This window comes from Cupressus sempervirens, chromosome 10 (assembly GCF_028749045.1).
Source record: "Cupressus sempervirens isolate cs-2001-9-10 chromosome 10, ASM2874904v1, whole genome shotgun sequence".
In the NCBI taxonomy this organism is placed as follows: domain Eukaryota; kingdom Viridiplantae; phylum Streptophyta; class Pinopsida; order Cupressales; family Cupressaceae; genus Cupressus; species Cupressus sempervirens.
Window position 1 is genome coordinate 99,520,159 of NC_143127.1, and position 20,346 is coordinate 99,540,504.

Consider the following 20,346-nt stretch of genomic DNA (forward strand, 5'->3'; position numbering starts at 1 on the left):
ATTCACATCACTTGACGAATTTGGATGGGTAAACCAACTCAGATACTTGTCCTATTTTCTAGGACAATTGGCTTAGGGTTTATGATTTAGAATCAAGAGTTATATTCTCACTTATACCATTGAAATTTTATGATAAGGTATGCTCATCTTGGCAATTTAGGAAAATCGATACCCGGTACCTACAATCTACATAAAATCCACGCGTGTACAAATACAATATTGTAAACTAAACATGCAATGGTAGTAAGTGGTTGATTGTGTAGATACCGAATAGCAAGTGACTAAGACTCCCTTCCTCAACCACATCAGAAACATCAAACATAAAGAAAACATACACGCACACTATACACATGCAAGTATGGGGTAAGTATCCATAGAAACTGCATAAAAATCATTTGTCTAACTAACATCATTCAATAACTGAAATAACTTGCACTAAGTACCTCAACACATATATATCAACTGAATATGAAATACAACTCATCAATTTCGGTAATCCAACACCGCTAATCATAAAACATAATAATAGAACAAGCCTATAAGAATCCAGTCAAAACAAATCAGAAAAAGTAGGGGTAGGCATTACAATTCCAACCTCCATAGCTTTTTGCTTATCTCTTTCTGTGACAAGTGTTTGCATGCAGGTGATTCTTGGGAGCTGTGGGGTTGATCTTTCATCAACTTCAACAAGAACAAGATGGATGAGGCAATGGGGTTGATATTTTTACTGGTATTTGACAGTCTACAATTTTATCTTGATGGGTGCAATACCCCTCTAGCTACATGGACCAAGCTTGATGGTTTGTTTGGTACAGTGAATGAGTTCATGGCACTTTAGATTGAGGCATAGCTTACCTCTCTTGTACTGGATTATTTTCCTTCTATTGAGGACTTCTTGATGAAGTTCAAACAACATAGATCTTTATTTCTATGTTGTGGGAAAACCAAGACTAACACTAAGTGCATTTACCTGATTCTTTGTAAGCTTCGTGGAAACTTTTAGATTTTTTCTTCTACCTTTCTTTCCACCATGGATGTTTTGGGTATTAGATTTACCATGCCATCCTTTGATGTTTTTTGTGAGTATTTGACTCAAGATAAAGCTAAGCTCTCTCATTTGAATTCTCTCATAGGCTCACAAACTCATGCATTAGTAGCTCAGACATCTTTTGGAAAGAAAGAGAAGAAATAGAAGTCACATCCTATAGACTCTCAGATTCATTCTATCCCTCACATCACATCAAACCCACCTCTCTTAAGGGAGATAAACCAAAGATAGAAAGACCAAAGTATGCTTATTTTAATAATCCCACTCATGATGAGTCTCATTGCTATGAGAAGAAGTTAGATGGCCATTCCAAATAGGTTTAAGCTTTGACAACTTTCCTCTAGAAGAGCGTATTTGATATTCCTTCTACTTCTCATAGATGTTCTTCATCATCATCATTTCAATCAGATGGTAAAGATATAGGAAAGGAACATGCACTATGTGCAACTACTACTCCACATTCTTCTAGATGGTTATTGGATTCAGGTCGTCACACCATATAACATCTTCTCAGGCTTTATTCTCTTCTTTTGAAGCTGCTCCCACTCCACACATTTTGATGGGGAACGACATTGTTATGATTGTATTTGGGAAAAGTTCTACTAACATTGATGATGGTACATTTCATGATGTAATATGTGCTCCATCTTTGTCCTCTAACCTTCTCTCTATTTATCAAATTACACATTGGGATAGGGAAGATAATTGAGTTTACACAAAATTCAATGCACATTAGAGATAGTGAGACATGCAATATTGTTGCTACAAAGATTGTTGATCATTCTTCCCGCTTATACTCTTTCTCTTATTTTGGTCCACTATCTTCACTATCAAAGAGTTACTCTCCTTCATGAGAGACTAATGAGATGAAGTTGGGTCACTTGAACTTGTGTTGTTCCTGAGACCAATGTTGTGACATCTACACCTCCACCTCCTGTTCAAATTACATCTTTTGCACATGATTACTCTTCAGTATTGCCTATCATTGCAGCTCTAGCCATCGAGCCACCTACTACAATTGTTGAGGATATATCAGAGGACACATATCTTTTCTCAGATGGAAAATTCATCACACATGTTATCCCACCTCCATTGGAGATTTCATGTCAGGATTCTCATACATTCTCCTTTGAGCATCAAACAGGACTTCAAGATTCCCCTTACATTTAGGGGTTTCACACTCCTTGTCCATTGCCTTTGTTTCTTTTAGATTGGAGGCACATTTGTACATTCATCGACATAGGAGTCTCAAGCCTCTATCATGGGGGGTTTCATTGTACTTATGATTTTGAGAGAGTCTCTTGAGACATATCATTTGTACCTTTTTCTTGCTATTTCTTTTTTGTGTAGGGTTTTTCCCACGTGGCTTTCCCTATTTCTCTATTTCATAGAGATCTGGTTGTGATTGGGTACCTTATCAGGCCTTATTGTTGTGACCCAAGTTTTCTTTAAGCATTGTAGTTTCGTTGTCTTTTCATGCATTTTTTGTAGTTGCATTATTGCCCATCTTAAGAGGGGGGTGTTAGAGTAAACCATTAATTTCATTTTATTTATTAAATTACCTTTACTCCCTTCTTAAGATTTCCCTTTATGGACTTGCATTTTCATTTAATAATTAAATAGTAATTATTAAATATCACTTACCTCTTAGGGTTTCCCTATTAGGTTTTTCAATCTCCTTCTATAAGAATTGATTAGTTGTAAATTTCATTTATTCTTTTTAGTTTGATAATATAATTTTCCATATTCTTAGAACAAAACCTTTGCCTCTTCTTTGTCTTTCCTTCTTTGTGATAGGTTCTTGCATGAAGGTGTTCTTTGGGTTTTCTAGATTTGTCTTGCTCAAATCCTTCAAATATTGATCCTCACTTCATTAATATGAAATTATTGTTATGTAAATTTCTATCTATTGTGTATACCTTATTATGTGTTCTAAACTTTTAATGTGATTGGCCGAGAGAAGAAAGTTTTCTTAATAACAATTTTTCTTAAATGATTAGAATGTTGTTTTTTGTATATGTATATATCTTTGTTATGATGTACATATCTTAGCCACCATAGAGTAATAGGGTTTTATTGTTATATTTTTATTTCTTATTTGATTTATAAGATGAAAGATGTTGTAGCTAGTGCCACACACACACACACACACACACAACTTAAATTATTAAATATAAATTTTGTTTTACAAATGACTATTTATTGTAATAGATGTAAATGTTTAATCCATTATAGTATAATTGCATATGTAGAATTTAAATTTTATTGTCAATATTAATTTGAAAACATCAAAGTAGAAGATGAAAAAAAAGAAATTGTGAACTCTTAATACAACAAAATCTATCAAATTGTAAATTTCAAAAGAAAAAAGGTTTGACTATCTTTTAATAATATGTTGTTGAAGCATCACATTGAACTTACATACTCAAGTCGAGAAAATAAATTCTTATTGGCTATGAAAATGGAATTTTTTTATTGTTTATCATTATTAAAAAAATTATTCCATTGTCCATCATATTACTATGACACTAGTGATTGTTAGATTTTCAAGGGGATTTTGTTATCTATAGAAGAGATTCAAAATCTCAAAAAATTTATCTTAATTCATGTTTCTTCTTCTCTAAATGATGAGGAGAGATAGATTGAGGACCTAACCAAGTAGAAAGGGTTGACAAAAAAGTTTCTTGCACATTAAGAGGAGTCAAATTCCTTTTCATGCCAAGAAAACTATAAAACTTGTTGAGGCAATAGTGAAGTTTAGTATATGTAGAAGAATACAAAATGAAAAAGAGTCTTTGATTCTAGAATCATTGCAAGAGATGGATTCAATTGATCATGACCTTGAGATTATGAAGAGGTAGCTTCGATATGCCAAATTATCTGCTTCAACTTTTTAAGGATAATTTTCCTAGTGAATCATAGTGGATTGGACTTTAAACATGCCATATTGAGCTCATTTTGAGGATAAATCAAGGCCTTGAAAAGGACATGGAAATCAACCTCAAAACTTCTATTTTATTTTCTTACTACATGTCATTAACCAAGGTGTACAACTCAAATGAACTTATGAAGCTCATACGTTGGAGGCAATGCAAACTTCAACCAAGATACCGAAGAAATTTCCTATGAAAAAAAAGATAGAAATGATTCACAATTGAGTCAGACAATGATTTACCAAAGAAATTCAACCATCGAAAAAATCATGAAGTTGCCTATGAACATTGTAAATGAAAGAACTATGAATGTTGACAATAATAATTTTTTGTTGAACTAACAACCTTAGTTGCTAATAATGTGTGATCATATGATCTCTTGATGCAACAAGAGAAAAGAAACAACAAACGAGAAGAGCTCAAAAGCTAGAAAACATGGTAGAGAGAGAGAGAGAGAGAGAGAGAGAGAGAGAGAGAGAGAGAGAGAGAGAGAGAGAGAGAGAGAGAGAGAGAGAGAGAGAGAGAGAGAGAGGAAACACATGTTCTGGAGGTGAACCAAAGATAATAGTGAAATATATTGTCAATCAAGTGAGGGGATTACTAGAGTGAAATGTGGTTAAGAAAGCTACCAAACCTTTACTAAAAAATATACAATATTTTGGATGCTATCAAGAATCAACATCCCTAATTTTTTGTTGTTATTAGTTGTTCAAGTCTAAGCACATCCTAATTAAGCTACACTCTATTTTCAAGACCAATTTACCTACCCATGTAACCACCACTCCAAATCCACTAAAATGGGATGATAATATGTCATTCATGCTTCTAAGGGACTGCCTATGAAGATTGAGCTCAAGTCTTCAAAGGGATCTTGAATCCAAAATTTGGACTATGGGTGAATCCCTTTAAGATGCAAAAAGTGTCTCAAGACTGGGCATGTTGTGGATCTTAACATCATTACTTGTGGTGGGTGTCTCTTTACATAATTATTTGGTTCTTAAGGGCTCTCCTCATTTAGATGGAAAAGTTCATTCCAATGAACCGAAGCTGGCTGTAGATGCGGTGCCTCTCCCTCTGATCCCACTGAGGGTTCTATATGAACATTGGCGTTTCTTCTAACACTAGAACTAAAGACATGATTGTTGTCACTATTGGAGGTGTTTCTTCTTGTATTAGTGTTGGTTCTTCATATGTATCTTATCTTGTGGAGCCTATTGTCCCTACCACTACTAGTTCTTATAGCTCTGTGGACTCATTGGCCTAAAAATATGAGGTTGCCAAGGTTGAAGAAGGATGAATCATGGACAAAGGAAAACACTCAAAGAATTCCTCTCCTTTTGACACGCCCCTGAGATCCCAAAGGAAGGGATCAAAGGGGAAATCTTAATTTATATTGTTTTTTCTTTGTTGAATAGTTTGTTGATTGATTCTCATATCATTTCTTGACTACCAATTATGTTTATGTGGGGGAAGTGTGTTGTTTAGCACCCCTTTCTTCGTTTATGTCTTGTATTGTCTTTGTTTCATTTCTCTTTGTGGATCTTATTGCATATCTCATGGTGTGGGTTTCATGTCCCTTTGTTAAATAACCTGCTTTGTATTGGGTTCCAAGATCCCTTCAAATCTTGTTTTCATTTAATAAAAAATATGTCTAAGATAGTTGGCTTAGGTTTACAACCAAGAACCATCTCTATCACATCATCTCCATTTTTATTTTTATTTTTATTTAATGAGGTTGGGAGGGAAAAATAACAAAAGAAACATTGAAATATAGAAAGACATCCTTTCTTGTTTACTGTATGTCAAATAATAATATATTTTCTTATAATATAAGATTAAAGTTCTTGAAAATGTTAATGAAAGAGAGTTTTACATTTTTATTAACATGCTTCTTATTTAGATTTATGTTTTATTTCAAGAAGTAACTAAATTCATTATGGTTTGTGGATGCATGTTCCATGACATGTATATGTCTGATCCATAGGGGAAAACTTATTGCATTCCCAAATGGTTGACTAGTCCTAGGTCAAACCCACCTCAAAAAATTGTGTGATACATTGTTGATGCATGTATCATTGCATGAACTCATCACCCACAATGTCCACTTCATTGCATCTACAATTTGTCACTTTCTCTTTCCTTCCCTAACAAACACATTAATTGAGCATCATCTCCCATACATTGAATTCTAATGGTGCCAACTAATCTTTGAATTCTCTATAGCTTCACCCATCTCACTCAACTACACCTCACTACCTACCCACATCTTCTTAAATGTTTGTTTCAATAGGTACCCAGGGATAAATTTAAGAACCCCCCTCCTTGAAATATATATAAATTCATGGTCAATGCAACATTAGTTTCGGAGGAAAATTTTAATTTCTATTGGCAAATTTTTTTTTGATATCTGGAAAAGTTTGATTTTAGATGTGATTTTTTTCGACCATTAAATAATTTCATAAATCGAAGTGATTTTTTCCCTTGTGATAAAAAAATATTTATTGTATCAAGCGATTTTCTCATTTATTGGCAAACAATATATATTGTATAAGGCAATTTTTCATGTTTATTGGAAAAATAAATATATTGCATTAGGCAATTTTTTCTATTTATTAGGAAAAATATATATTGGATCAAGAAATTTTTTCCTGTCTAGTGAAAAACATATATAATGCGTTAGTGAATGTGCTAGAAAATGACATGATTACTCAATGAATCAACAACTAGAAATTAATTGTATGGTTTTCAAATCAGTTGTCAGATCAACAAAAGATTATGCTCAGTATTAAATTAAAGAGTGATAAGAAAGTGAGGTATCTATAGGATGACACATATGTGGAATGTCCTATTGCATTTATGGTAGAATGGAATCTGGTTGAAAAAAATTCTTTAAATTGCCGACATCCTAGTCAGTGGTTGGCATTATCAGAAACATAGTTGATAGCCAAAAATGGGACTACCTTTGGAAGAGGAATTGTCGAATGAAAATCCAAGCCCAGTTGTTAACCCAAATTTGACTATGGAGAAGAATGATGAGTAAAGTGATCTTAGTATTGGGTTTATTGCAGCTTTTCAGGTTCTCTTATCTAATCCTAGGGATGTCATCAAAGAGTTGGAAAAGGAGCAGGAAATTGTAGACCTTTGAGAAATGTTCGTTGAAATGGGTCTTGACCCTAGTAATTTTGAATAAAAACTTGCAAATGCGGTGGGACAAAAAAATTGGAACTTCAATGATTTTGAGATGTTTTGACGGATAAAAGAAGCATTACACGAAGAATTGTTAGTTTATTTAGGGTTAATTTTGTAAAACTTGTTATGAAAAAGTGTATAAATTTGAAATGTAACATTTGGAAGTTAGTCAAAGGGAAACCACAATAGTTTTTGGTATATATATTGATATGAAGATGAAATGTAAAGTAGATACAGAGAATATAATGCAAAGTAAACCTCTTTTTGTTGATATTTGATATTTTTATATTGTGGTGCCATGGTATTTTTCTTTTTTGCTCTAGTTATTTTATAATAATCATATGATGTATTTAATTATTACTTTCCAAACTTGTTTGAGTCGTAATTTAAGTTTCTAGTAAGTATTTTTTGGTTAGTACACAATACACATGCAGACATGACTTGATGTTTGAAGTGATGGATTTTTGGGAAATGTTTCAAATAGCATGTCATATCTCTAACATACGTGCATAACATCCATCTATAGACTCACATCTAATGATTATATATCAATAGTTGAAGGTTTATTTCAGGCCAAATGCCTCAAAAAAAGCCTCAGCCTTGTTCAATTCTTCAAAATGGTGACATTATCCTTCCACCCTATACCACTTGTAGTGGATATTAAATAGAGGTCTTTTCACTATCACTGACATTCCCTCTTCCATCGGCTCCACACACATTACAACTTTTTTGGCACAAACTTGCATTTATGTGGAAGATTTGCAAAGATTTAATCATTTTTAAAAATGAATTGGAAGTAAAAACAAAAAATGTTTAGGGACCACTAGGGTTAAGATCAAAGAAATTTCTAGTCACTCAGCTTATTTATAGGCAATTAAACTTCTTCTTTCGTCAATCCTCATCTCATTTTTGGTAGTCACTAGTTTAGTAGTTGTAGTGCTTGTTAATTTCTAGTCTGGTTTACTTGGCATGGTAGACTAGTAGTTATTTCTTTGTAGTCTATAGTCATTGTTCTATAAATAATTATTTCATAAATTGTGAATGAAGATGGATACTCCAATTCGTCTAACATGCAATTTGGAAGAGAACCAGAAGGCCTTTTTAGGCGACATCCCTGATGAAAACCTCTTGTCAATATGCAATGAGGTTGTGCCTAATGTGGATTTCATTATTCATGCTATGAAAATGGTTCTAGGGCATGAATTTTTGGAGAATGAGAATAGGTACCATGTCAACATGGACATTACATCCCATTTCTAGCCTCTTTTCTCAACCTCAAAGAAGAAAGGGTTGATCTTTTGTTGCTCCTGAGGAAGACTTTTAAAAGAATACCTAGGTGATGACGTAGGCAATGTCATTGACATTGTTTCTAATGCAGAATAAGGGTTGGGGATCCCTTGGGTGGGTGAAATCCACAAGCTTTTGGAACCTAGCCAGAATGTGGCTCTACAACTATTTCTAATGGGTCTAATTTTTGGGTAGTTGAAGCACCATATAAAATGAGCATGATTGGCATGTATTTTCTCTGAAAATGGTATAATCTAGATGAAGTGACATAGGACAACTTGTTGCTTTAAGAATTAACAGACTTAGTCAGGTCTCGTGCTTTCTACACAGACTAGTACAGTAGTACTAAGGTTTTCCCCTGTTGGTGTTTATGTTTGGTTTCACTGTCTAGTTTGTTTTATCAAATTACAATCGTTGTACATGCATCTCCCTATAGATTGTAATTTTCAAGAAACATCAATGAAATTTTTGGAGTTCCATATAAGATTGTGTTTTATTGTTATCCTTACTTCTACAATGTTTTGGCATTTAAAAAAAAAATCATTAAATTGTTAAGAAACAAAATATAATATTTAACATTAAATTAAAAGTAACATATTGAGGCTTAACATTTAACAATTAACTTAATTAATAAATCAATTACTTAAGTGTTCACTAGTACTAAATAATAGAATATGTGGAACATAATCGATATTTACATTTACAATCAAAATTATTTCTCCATTAGATGGGTGTATTTTATAATCAAATTTAAGTATAATTTAAAGACTATTTTATTTTAAAAATTAGAAATATTCTAATATATTTAAGAACTATGTTATTAATATTATAAAGGTGACATCACAATTACCATTGGATGAAAGATCAATGACTCTAGATGTACTTCAGGTCAAATTCAACATCTAACTAGTTTTTCCAAATGCCCCTGGAAAGAAGACACATGGTAAACACGTATTAAGTGTGAAATCACTATGCTCGTAGAAACACCGTTTGATCAACTTAGATCAATGACACAAAGTAATTTTCAAACAAATCTATAGAATGCTCAACTATTTTTATAAATGTCACTCGGAAAGAAGATACATTTCAAGTCTAATAACTAATAAATTAATAATGATGATACATTATTGAATTATTCATGTTGGTATAACTTTTAAATTTTAATTAAAAATTTAAGTATGCTATATAAATTGGAATCATTTAAATATATTGTATTAGGTCCTTAGTTATAGCCTAATATAAAAATTGAAGTAGTTTTCTAACATAATAGTCAATATATTAAATAGTTATAAACTACTTGATTTTCATACAAACACTATGAGTATAAATACCAACTTTTTTATTTTTTAATCATCATCAAAAGCATAAAATAAGATAATTATTTTGTTAATGTAAATGATTAAGTTTGAATTACACACATGCACAAATACATAGATTATTATTTCTATTTAATTTGTTATGAATATCTTCTTATTCAATCACAAAATAATTTTAAAAATATAACACAAATAAGTCAAAAAAATTCTTAAAATAGAACATGAAAAATCTTTATTCAATTTATTTTTAACTTATAAATGTTTATCTTTAGTAAAAATATGTTTTACTTTCCTCAATTGAAATATTACGAGTTACGACAAATACAAGTCACTAGGTGACACTCTTTTTATCATAAGAGATCTTATTTAAATCTAAAATTTTAATCTTAGATGTACTTTGGATTGCTTTGGACAAGTGTAGAATTTTGTTATTATTATAATATAATAATAATTAATCTTACAATTATAAATTTTTATAATGTCGCAAGTGTTATATAATAAAGGGGATGCCCCAACTACCATTGGATGAACAAAGATCAATGGCTCTAGATGTATTTCAAGCTAATTTGGGCAACACTCAACTTGTTTTCCCAAATCACCTCAGAGAGAAGACACAAAACATACATGCATCACATGTGACTAATCTCTATTTGTTTAGACATTGTAAATAACATAGTGACATATGGTAACATAGTGTTGGCTTCATTTATATTGTACCAGAAAGGGCCCAAAGGGGACATGTTGACTACTATTCAATCAAGACATACCAACAACCCCATATTTCAAGCCAATTTAGAAAATAGTTTAATAATTTTCTCAAATGCCCATGTAAATGAGACACATGACATGCATTTATCAACTTATCAAGTGATAAATGAGAATGATGTTGTGCACTAACGTGATGCCTAAAGAAGGCAATGGTTGATGCACTGACTAGCATTGGATCATCAAAGATCAACAATTGGAGATGTATTTTGAGCTGATTTTGGCTACACTAATCATTTTTTCAGAATTTCTCTAGAAAAGAAGTCTTTGACTCTTCAAAGACAGAAATTAGCAATAATTAGTAAAGTTAATCTTGAATTATACTGTAACATCGTATGGTTCATAATAAATTATTACCTATTGTACATTGTACAATGTACATAATAGTTAATATCTAACACAATCTCAATTCTTTCGCTTCTACAAATTGTCTGAGATCTCTGCAAAAGCATTGGAGCATCACTGGTTAGAAAGGTGTTGTGAACATATGATTTGTAAGTTGCAACATAGCCCCAATCTTCTAAGACAACTCATAGACCACAATTATAAATTTGAGTTTCAACTTTTCGGGTAAGATCCTAAACATATTTTTCTTACCAATTTTTTTAAAAATTTACTATAAGTGTACTACCAGTCATAGATTTTAAGGTTTAATTTTGAATTTATCACGCATTGTAAGTTTAAATTGTTTACATTCTAGCAGCTAGGTAACTTGCAAGGTAAAATATTAGAATTATAATTTAGGCTTTAATGTTGATCGTGCCTATAAATTGTGATTTGTGACTATGTATAGTTCTGTAAATTTTTCAATGATGACAAAAACATGTAGGATAAGTGCAAAAAGTTGTGGTGCCAAAAAGGGGGTATAAGTGGCCACTTTTTTCTGAAATCAACAATTTATGAACTTCAACAAGAATTTGAAGATAGTAAAAAGTAATTAGATATTTCCAAATCAACTCTAGTTTGCTTATGCTAAAACTTAAGCATTTAATAATTAATTCTTTTATTAATTATTATGATGCAACCTAGGTTAGACATTTTTATGGTTTTGATCTCCTTTATAAGGACGATCTCTCTTTGTAATTAACCAATTCACTTTTGATAATAGCAATCTCTCTTTTTCTCATCAAGATTGTCTCATCTATGGATCTGGGAATTCAAATCTCCATAGCTTTTTCTTCTCTCTTTCTATGATAGGTGTTTACATGTAGATGATTCTTGGGAGCTGTGGGGTTGATCTTTCATCAACTTCAACATGGTATTAGAGCTACAGATCTTCATGCCCTTGTTTTGTTTAGGAAAAGTATGGCTTGGCTTTTAGATCTATGTTTTCTTTTTCAGAGGTTTTTTGTATTGAATCTGGGGTCACTAATTTTTAGGACACTTTGAGCCCAAACAAACATCACTATTGAGCTCAGAGCACCTAAAAACCCCCATTTTCATACAAAATATGTCTAGTTTAGACATAGTTAGAATTTGAGGCTAAAAAATTTTGCTTTCATATTGGGCACGTTTCTCGAAGAGGCAATTTTTTAATTTTTTGACACATTTCTTGAGCAGATGATTTTTTGATTTTCGACACACAAATAGAGATTTTTTGTTCAAAAATTAAGCTTTGAGGCATGTTTCTCGAGGTTACAATTTTGTGATTTTTGGCACAAAAATCAAGATATTTTTGCATGCAAATTAAGATTTTTTGGCATGCAAATCAAGGTAGTTTTGTCACAAACTTGACATGCTTCCTGAGACAATTTCTAGTGCTGGTGGACACACTTTTTGAGGCATTTTGGTATGGATCCTAAAGCGGTAAAAAAAATTATTTTTCCCTTCCAGTGCTTTTTGACCTACATGTGATTTTTTTGCCAATAACTTGCTCAACCGGACTCCATTTTTGGTAAATGAGATATTGGTAGAAAGTTGGTTCCAAGCCCATCACGATGTTGTAGATTATTTGGACTTTTGATGTTGTACTATCTAATGATTCATCATGACATATACTATGACTTATACTATCTATTGTATTAGTCTATGTCTCTTTTGGTCTATTTAGACATCATTTGTATGCATTCTTGCAAAACGTATTGAGAAAAAGTGTCATATTGCATCTATATTTTCGTTTCATTAGTTTTGCCTTTTTTTCCTTTTGATTCAAAAAGTGTCATCTGAGGACACTCATGTAGATTATTGTATTCTTGGGATTCACTGAATCTTGTGCCTTATTGTAGATGCACTACTCATGATTAAAGTGTCGTGGGGGGTTGATGTTTTGCCTTTATTTTTCATATTCCTTTGTCTAGTGAGCTTCCCTTCTATGACATTATTCTCATGATGTATCTGAGATTGATCACCTCAGTACACACATATGTACTCTTTTATGCATCTTGATCGTGATTCTTTGACATGCAGTTCTTTTGGCCCACTTTTCCAGTTGCCTATCACCTCACGCTTGTCTGCATTAGGGGATTCTTTTGTTGTTTCTCATGCTTCCTTGGTTTGATTTATCAACTCTTCAGGATTTGGTGTTTCATGTCATTTGTATCTTCGAGTTCAATTGTTTACCTTTATATGCCTCCTGATTCAATGTAGATTATAGTCTTCTCTACTTAGCCAAGTTCTATTTCAGTGGAGGTTCTTCATACCAACAGTTACTTTTGAATGATCTTTGTAGATTCTACATGCTTTAGTGGTGTTCTTAATGGTAATCTTTTGTTCCTATCTTCTGGAACATTCCCTAGTTTGGAGGCTTCTACAGTCTTTCACTAGTTTCTTTCAGCATGTGTTCCATCTCTTTTTGGAGTAGAGGTTTTCCCATATGGTTTTCTCTATTTCTCCTCTTTTTAGAGATTTGATCATGCTTCGGTGCCTCATTAGGCTTTGTTGTTGGGACCCAAATCTACTTTTAGTAGTAGTTTCTAAGTTTTTAGCTACTCCCTAAGTTTATCTTAAGGAGGGTTGTTAGAGTAATTAGATATTTCCTAATTAACTCTAGTTTGCTTAACCTAAACTTTAGGCATCTAATAATTAATTATTTTATTAATTATTATGATGCAACATAAGTTAGACCTTTTTAGGGTTTCGATCTCCTTTATAAGGATGATCTCTCTTTGTAATTAACCAATTCACTTTTAATAATATCAATTTCTCTTTTTTCTCATCAAGAATGTCTCATCTATGGATCTATGATTTCTAGCCTTCATAGCTTTTGCTTCTCTCTTTCTGTGATATGTATTTACATGCAGGTGATTCTTGGGAGTTGTGGAGTTGATCTTTCATCAACTTCAACAAGTTACGCTCAAAATTTTAAGATATGATAAAAATAAAAGTAGCAGTCTTTTGAATCTAGTTTCTGAACTACTATTTTTTTAAATGGTTTAGTTTTAAGCCCTCAAAAAAAGGGGCCATAAAAAGTGGTACCATTTTTTTCGAGAAAAAAAAACATAACATAGTGCAAAGTGTGGCTCGGCTAATTTTTTTTTTTTAAAGTTGAAATTCTTTAATCACTCTAGTCAAAAGTTACCTAACACTATGTAGTTCATCCCAAATTTTTTGGGTAATTTTATAATGTGTATTTTTTAATTGAATTTTGTAAGTGGACACATCCCAAAAATGTGAAATATATGTATGGTCCCTCTAGAAATTATTGAAAACCAATCCAAAATCTAAACTTTTTTTTTCAAAGTGTGTAGAATGGAGTTTAGTTTTTAAAAAACTAACTTGTTGCAAACTTCGATGAATGACCTAAATCTACACCCAAATTAGTACATGACACGTGTTGGTTTTTGAGAGAAATTGGATATACATTCAAAAGAAATTATAGTTGAAAGGCTTGAAATGGTATGAATTATAAATAAATTATATTGTTATATACCTAACTTAGAGATCTACAATATCATGTAACTTGATTTTATCGATGCTCAATGACAAGGAAACTTGAAGGAGAGTACACAAGAAAAATCAAGCATTTTTTGTATGCTTGTTGCAAAACACAACTCAGACCAAATTAGAGCCTCCAAACCTTTGGGTTGGATCCCCAAGGAAAATCCAAGCCTTAGGCTTGGTGGTATCCAATGCTTTATTAGCCTGTATTGAAAACAATCTCACATTTTTGCCAGTTAATGCATTGGCATGTGGCATGTTATATGAGTCCAATTGCTACTTCATGACTCTCTTCACACATTATTGCAGCCCCAAATAGAAAATTGTCATCTACAAATTGTGAGTGTGAGGTGGGTTCTACACCCCTTGCTATCTCAATTCCACTTCACCCACCCAACATTTTGTTGTGATGTGGAGACTAATCAGACTTGAAGGTTAATTTTTTCCCACTTCATTCAACACAATTTCCCCCCATATTTTACTATGAGGGTTTGGGGCCAATGTCCCTTTCCAGTTTATAGGGAAGTGCCTTAGGTACGGTCAAGGGGTAGTGTCCCTTGTGAGGTCCTCAAGTCAGTTTTCCTAGTTGTGCTCCCTATTGCAATGTAATGCCCCGCCCGAAGATCCTTGGAAACAAGGATTCAAATCAAGCCAAGATATTTTTTTTTTTACAAGTATGAATGCACAAGACAACATCATACAGGGATCACAAAGATCGCAACGGAAGACTTCAGCACAATCTCGACAACCAACGAATCTCTGAACGCCACTACCCAACTGACACACCCAAACAAAAGCCAACAACCACCACAACAAGATGAGGGCACAAGAAAAGACCACTCATCACCAAAACACCAAGCTGAGGTAAAATGCAGAATCTCAAAATTTGAAAAACTTTAAAATTAAAACCCATTCGGCCTTTGGGTTCAAAAACCCCAAAAATCCAAAAATTAATGGAATCGAACACCGTATGCAAAAACGGCCAGCATAACGGCATAAAATTCCAAACCCTCATCCCAAAAAATAGGGAAATGTTCATACCCGCCCAACCGGGTAGAACTACCATACAGAAACAGAGGGGAACACTAGTTCTCAGCCTCTAAACAAACGGCTACCAAAAACAAAAGTAGAAACGGAGCAGAAACAATAAAATAGGAAAGCCCTACCTCACAGCCAAAAGGGAAAAATGGAAATCTGAACCATAAAATAAAACACTCGCAGAAGTGGCTAAAAATTGCGGCAATCCAAGGTTTCCCCAAGCTGGATCCAACAAGCTCAACCTCGCGACGATCCCACGCCCGTAGCTTCCACAACGAACAAAACAGTAAATCCTCATGAAGAGGATTTTGGGTTTTACTCTCCAACTTTTCAATTTGAAAGAGATAAGTGAGGAATTAAATTCCTCTTTAGATACTTATTCACTTTTCGGGTGAATAATCGATTAGGGCATTTAACTAGCCAATCTAGTTAAACACCGAATCGACCCAAACAAAAATAGGCTATTCCTATAAATAGGAATTCATCTATGAAAAAGCTTCCAAAAATTAAAATAAATCAATTAAAAAGCCCGAAAACCCAAAAACACATAAATCTCCTTAAACAACTTTTGCGACAATGCGAACCTCTAAATGCACAAACACGCTTACTAGTCTAATCACATAATGCAATGAGTTCAGATTTAATAATCACCGAAAGGTTTAAATTAAACATTTTAATAAAAGATACGTCGACCATACAAGGATGACATTGGTAAAATATGAAAGGCTGAATCACTAACTCCATGTGCCACTGACAGGGATATAAATCCTGCACACTAAACAACACGATCAAGTGCAATTGCATATAATAACATAGCCGAAGCAATAAATGCATTAAATCACTTAATTTAGCCATTTAATTAATTATATTAAAATAATCAATTTACATCACTCATGTTCGCATAAAGCATAACAATGTAGGAATGAAGTAAATAACCATAGCATTAAATCCATCACAGAACATAATCAGAGGTATGTCCAAATACCAGATAACCAGATATCATCATAAACACACTGTAATCTCAAAATGGCATCATCATGCAATATGATTAACTGAACAGCATAGTAGTCTAATATCTATGATACTGGAATCAAAGAGTAACATTTGACCCTCAGGTCATCTCAAATTTAAAACATCACATAAGAACATATATCTCTCAGATCAAAATAAAACAAGGTAAATGTCCGCAACACATAACCAAATAATTCAACAAGAACAATCCATTCTAATTACTTAAGCATTTAATAATGATTGATTACTCTACATTAAAAAGGCATTTAAAACACATAAGCAAACACAATCATAAACATGACTAACCACTGCTACAGGAACCTAGTTCAGTGTAGCATGGTAAAAGAACATAGTGCAATCTATGTACACATCTCAGGGTAATCACGGAACAACCTCATGATACCACATTGATCCTGGTAACCACTGGCACAAACCTCAGTGAGCCAAAAATCACATCATAATCTCAAAGATCAGTCAAAAGCATAATCAACGCAACTGATAAAGAAACATAAATCCAAACACCTCAACGGTGTAGACCACTTAGGGTCACAATCATGATCTATCACAACAAAATATTAGCAAAGGTGCATCCATCAGGACGACTTACAAAAGTCAAATGGGAGACGCACTACATCATCCCCCCCCCCCCCAAATAATAGGCTTACTCCTAGAAGCCTGCAATCCGAGAATAGAACCCAAAATACACAAGAACCAAAATCAAAAGCGAGCAATAGGAATGACTCAACAACTCTATACAAGTCAAACCCAAATCACTCCAACATTCTCAAACCATCACGTTAACCCCCAAATAGGTTAACCACAAGAGAATGGGTGTCACACAGACACAAGGTCCTCCAACAAGGAACCTTCTATGTGCTAGGAAGAACCCAACTAGCCATAGAGTCAACAATACAAGGTAAGGAAAATCCCTCTCTACCTCGTCAACAGGTGCCCAACTACAACATGCACCAACCACATGACCAAAAAACCAGGTCAAAACACTAAGCACTTCCAACAAAAGTTGGAATCATGGGGAATAACCATCCCAAACTCCCAAGAATACTATCATGTCACACATGATGAATCCACATAAACTCACCCTTAGAACAAAGAGGATGAAAGTTTACCAACAAAAGGACACACTCCAAAGGACTACTCACCACCAAACGTAGGAGCACAACACCTCACCAAGGCACAAAAACTCAACTACCACTGGAAACTAGGGTAACATAACCCAACCAAACAAGATATCACCTTTCCACAAGGTTGCACAGACTTTCGTCAATGGACACAATCATCAAATGTCTGCATACCAACTCACGAGATGGTAATAGGTGTCCAACGATACCATATCCCTCTAGCACCATGCTAGCAAAACTACACCCAATCTACTGCTAAACTCAATCTCTAGCCTCAAGTCAACATTAAAGAGAAAACTTGACTGAGACAATCGACATGACGATAGAAGCTTAGGGAGAAGGATACTACAGAGTATTAGGACTGAGAGGGAGTCTCTCTCTCAACCTCTACACTAACCAGTCCATGATGCGTTAGAAACTCACAATTTCACCAACCATCAACATACTCACCTGAAAGCACTAACTGAGCTAGTGGCATAACCATACTAGCCTACTCTCACAAGAGAGAAAAGGATACAGAGGTGCACCCAAGACAACGTCCAAGAAGGAGAATCTAGACTCATCAAAGAACTGAGTCACTCCCAAAAGACAAGCCAACATCAACCCTGAGCAAGGAATGCTCACAAACCACGCTACACCTCACAAAGGGTGGTTCAGTGCAATAGGAAACACAAAAAACCCAAGCACGAACCCCAACAAATACCTAGTAGATTATGAAGACAATATAACTCTTCTGTTATGAATAACATGAGGAGTTAAACTTCTCCAATGGCCATAAATATGATATGTCATGATTGAATTGGCCTCTACTCGAAAAGGTACTCAGAACATCGATCAACAACTCCAAAAGCCATAGCCTCACCACCAGACTTGGATTGAATCCATTTGAAAAGTGTCGAAAAGATATCGACAAGGAATACAACATGAAGAAGCTAAGAGAGACCAAAACCTACGATTTGAGCCACCACTCAAATCAAAACAACAAAGAAAAAACCAACAGCCTTGGTCACCAAGACAAGCAATAGACGAAATGTCCAAATCCACACAAGAGCACACGTGCCCAAAACAACATAAGGCATGGAATGAAAGGTAAATCACACATTGAAACCATCATTACTTTTCTTTCATAAATTCATTAATTAAGCATAACATAAGCACTAATGCATAATGAACTGAAAGATTTTCAAGCAAGGGTCCAAGAGTCACTATAGAACAAGTACATACCTTTCAATTTCTTTCAAAAATAACATTAAGTTTAATCACCATTTAAACCATTTAGTTACAATAACAACTTTAGATCTAACAAAGACACACTAGCATGCTCTCCATGATATTATCCCTTGAACGTACTACCAGAGGTTCGAGATGAACATGATAGAGTCACAACACACAACTGGGCAGCAGTAAAACACATCCAGAATAGTCATCATAAAACAAAATAAAAAGCCCAAATGGGAGAATTTCCGATTCCAACAGTAAGTACCAAAAAGAGCTCATTTCAACAATAAGTCAAATGTGATAACTGCCACAAAGAGAGTGATAGATAAAATTTGATGACTACTCCAAGAGAGGAAAATACTAAAAACCAATGCTAGCCCAACAACATGAGGAAAGTACCTCCAGCCCAATAAAATAAGGCATCAAAAAAATCACATTATAGGTGATGACTGAGTACAGTCACACAAGAGGGATAAATCACCATACAATGCTAAGGAATACATCATCATAGCAATGTTAGAGAACACACTCACACACATCAAATAGTATACCATCATTAATCTCATGCATATGCAAAAAACAAAATTTCCATGCAATGCAACATTTAGATATTCATCAAATTAATATAGTTTTACATAAGCTTAAGAAACAATCAGATTGGGGACTTAAGTCATTAACCCAAATATATAATGCAAAACTACAACTTTGCAATGATTCACAATAAACACTCATTTTCAATGAAAGGACCATTTCAGCATTATAACAACAAAATAAAGAATCACAAATAAGATTCATTCATCAACTTACAATTAGGAGAAAATAGGGAAACAATCCACCTAACCCCACAAGGATAAACAAGAAGAGGCACACAAGCCAACACATGGAAACCAATCAGTGGCTCCATCCAAAAAGGGTCACACACGCAACCAACCAAACAAGGCACATCGATCCCACCTACAAGGCCAAGAAGACTCACTTCCTTCTTCACACAATGCTCTAGTTGCATCTACTAGACAAGCAAGTCCATCACGAGTAGATACCAAAGCAACAAAGATCACGAGTTCTCACCAAGACACTCGCACTCAACCAATGCAGCAACAACTACATGGGCAACATAAACATAGAGATCCCAATGTTTGAACATGGGCTCTGATACCAGATGTAATGTCCCACCCGAAGATCCTTCGAAACAAGGATTCAAATCAAGCCAAGATATTTTTTTTTTACAAGTATGAATGCACAAGACAACATCATACAGGGATCACAAAGATCGCAATGGAAGACTTCAACACAATCCCAGCAACCAATGAATCTCCGAACGCCACTACCCAATTGACACACCCAAACAAAAGCCAACAACCACCACAACAAGATGAGGGCACAAGAAAAGACCACTCATCAAAAAAACACCAAGCTAGGGTAAAATGCAAAATCTCAAAATTTAGCTAAGCCTGAAATCCTGAAGCCCTGAAAATTAGCTAAGTCTAGATTTTTGAAGCCCTAAAATTTTTTAGAATCCATAACTT

The 20,346-nt window shown here is 33.9% G+C and overlaps 1 pseudogene; it reads left to right on the forward strand.

Annotated features, from left to right (window-relative positions):
* Positions 1 to 8,217: 8,217 nt before the first annotated feature.
* The window catches only part of LOC149532768 (triacylglycerol lipase 1-like), a 63,433-nt pseudogene continuing 51,304 nt past the window's right edge, over positions 8,218 to 20,346 (forward strand).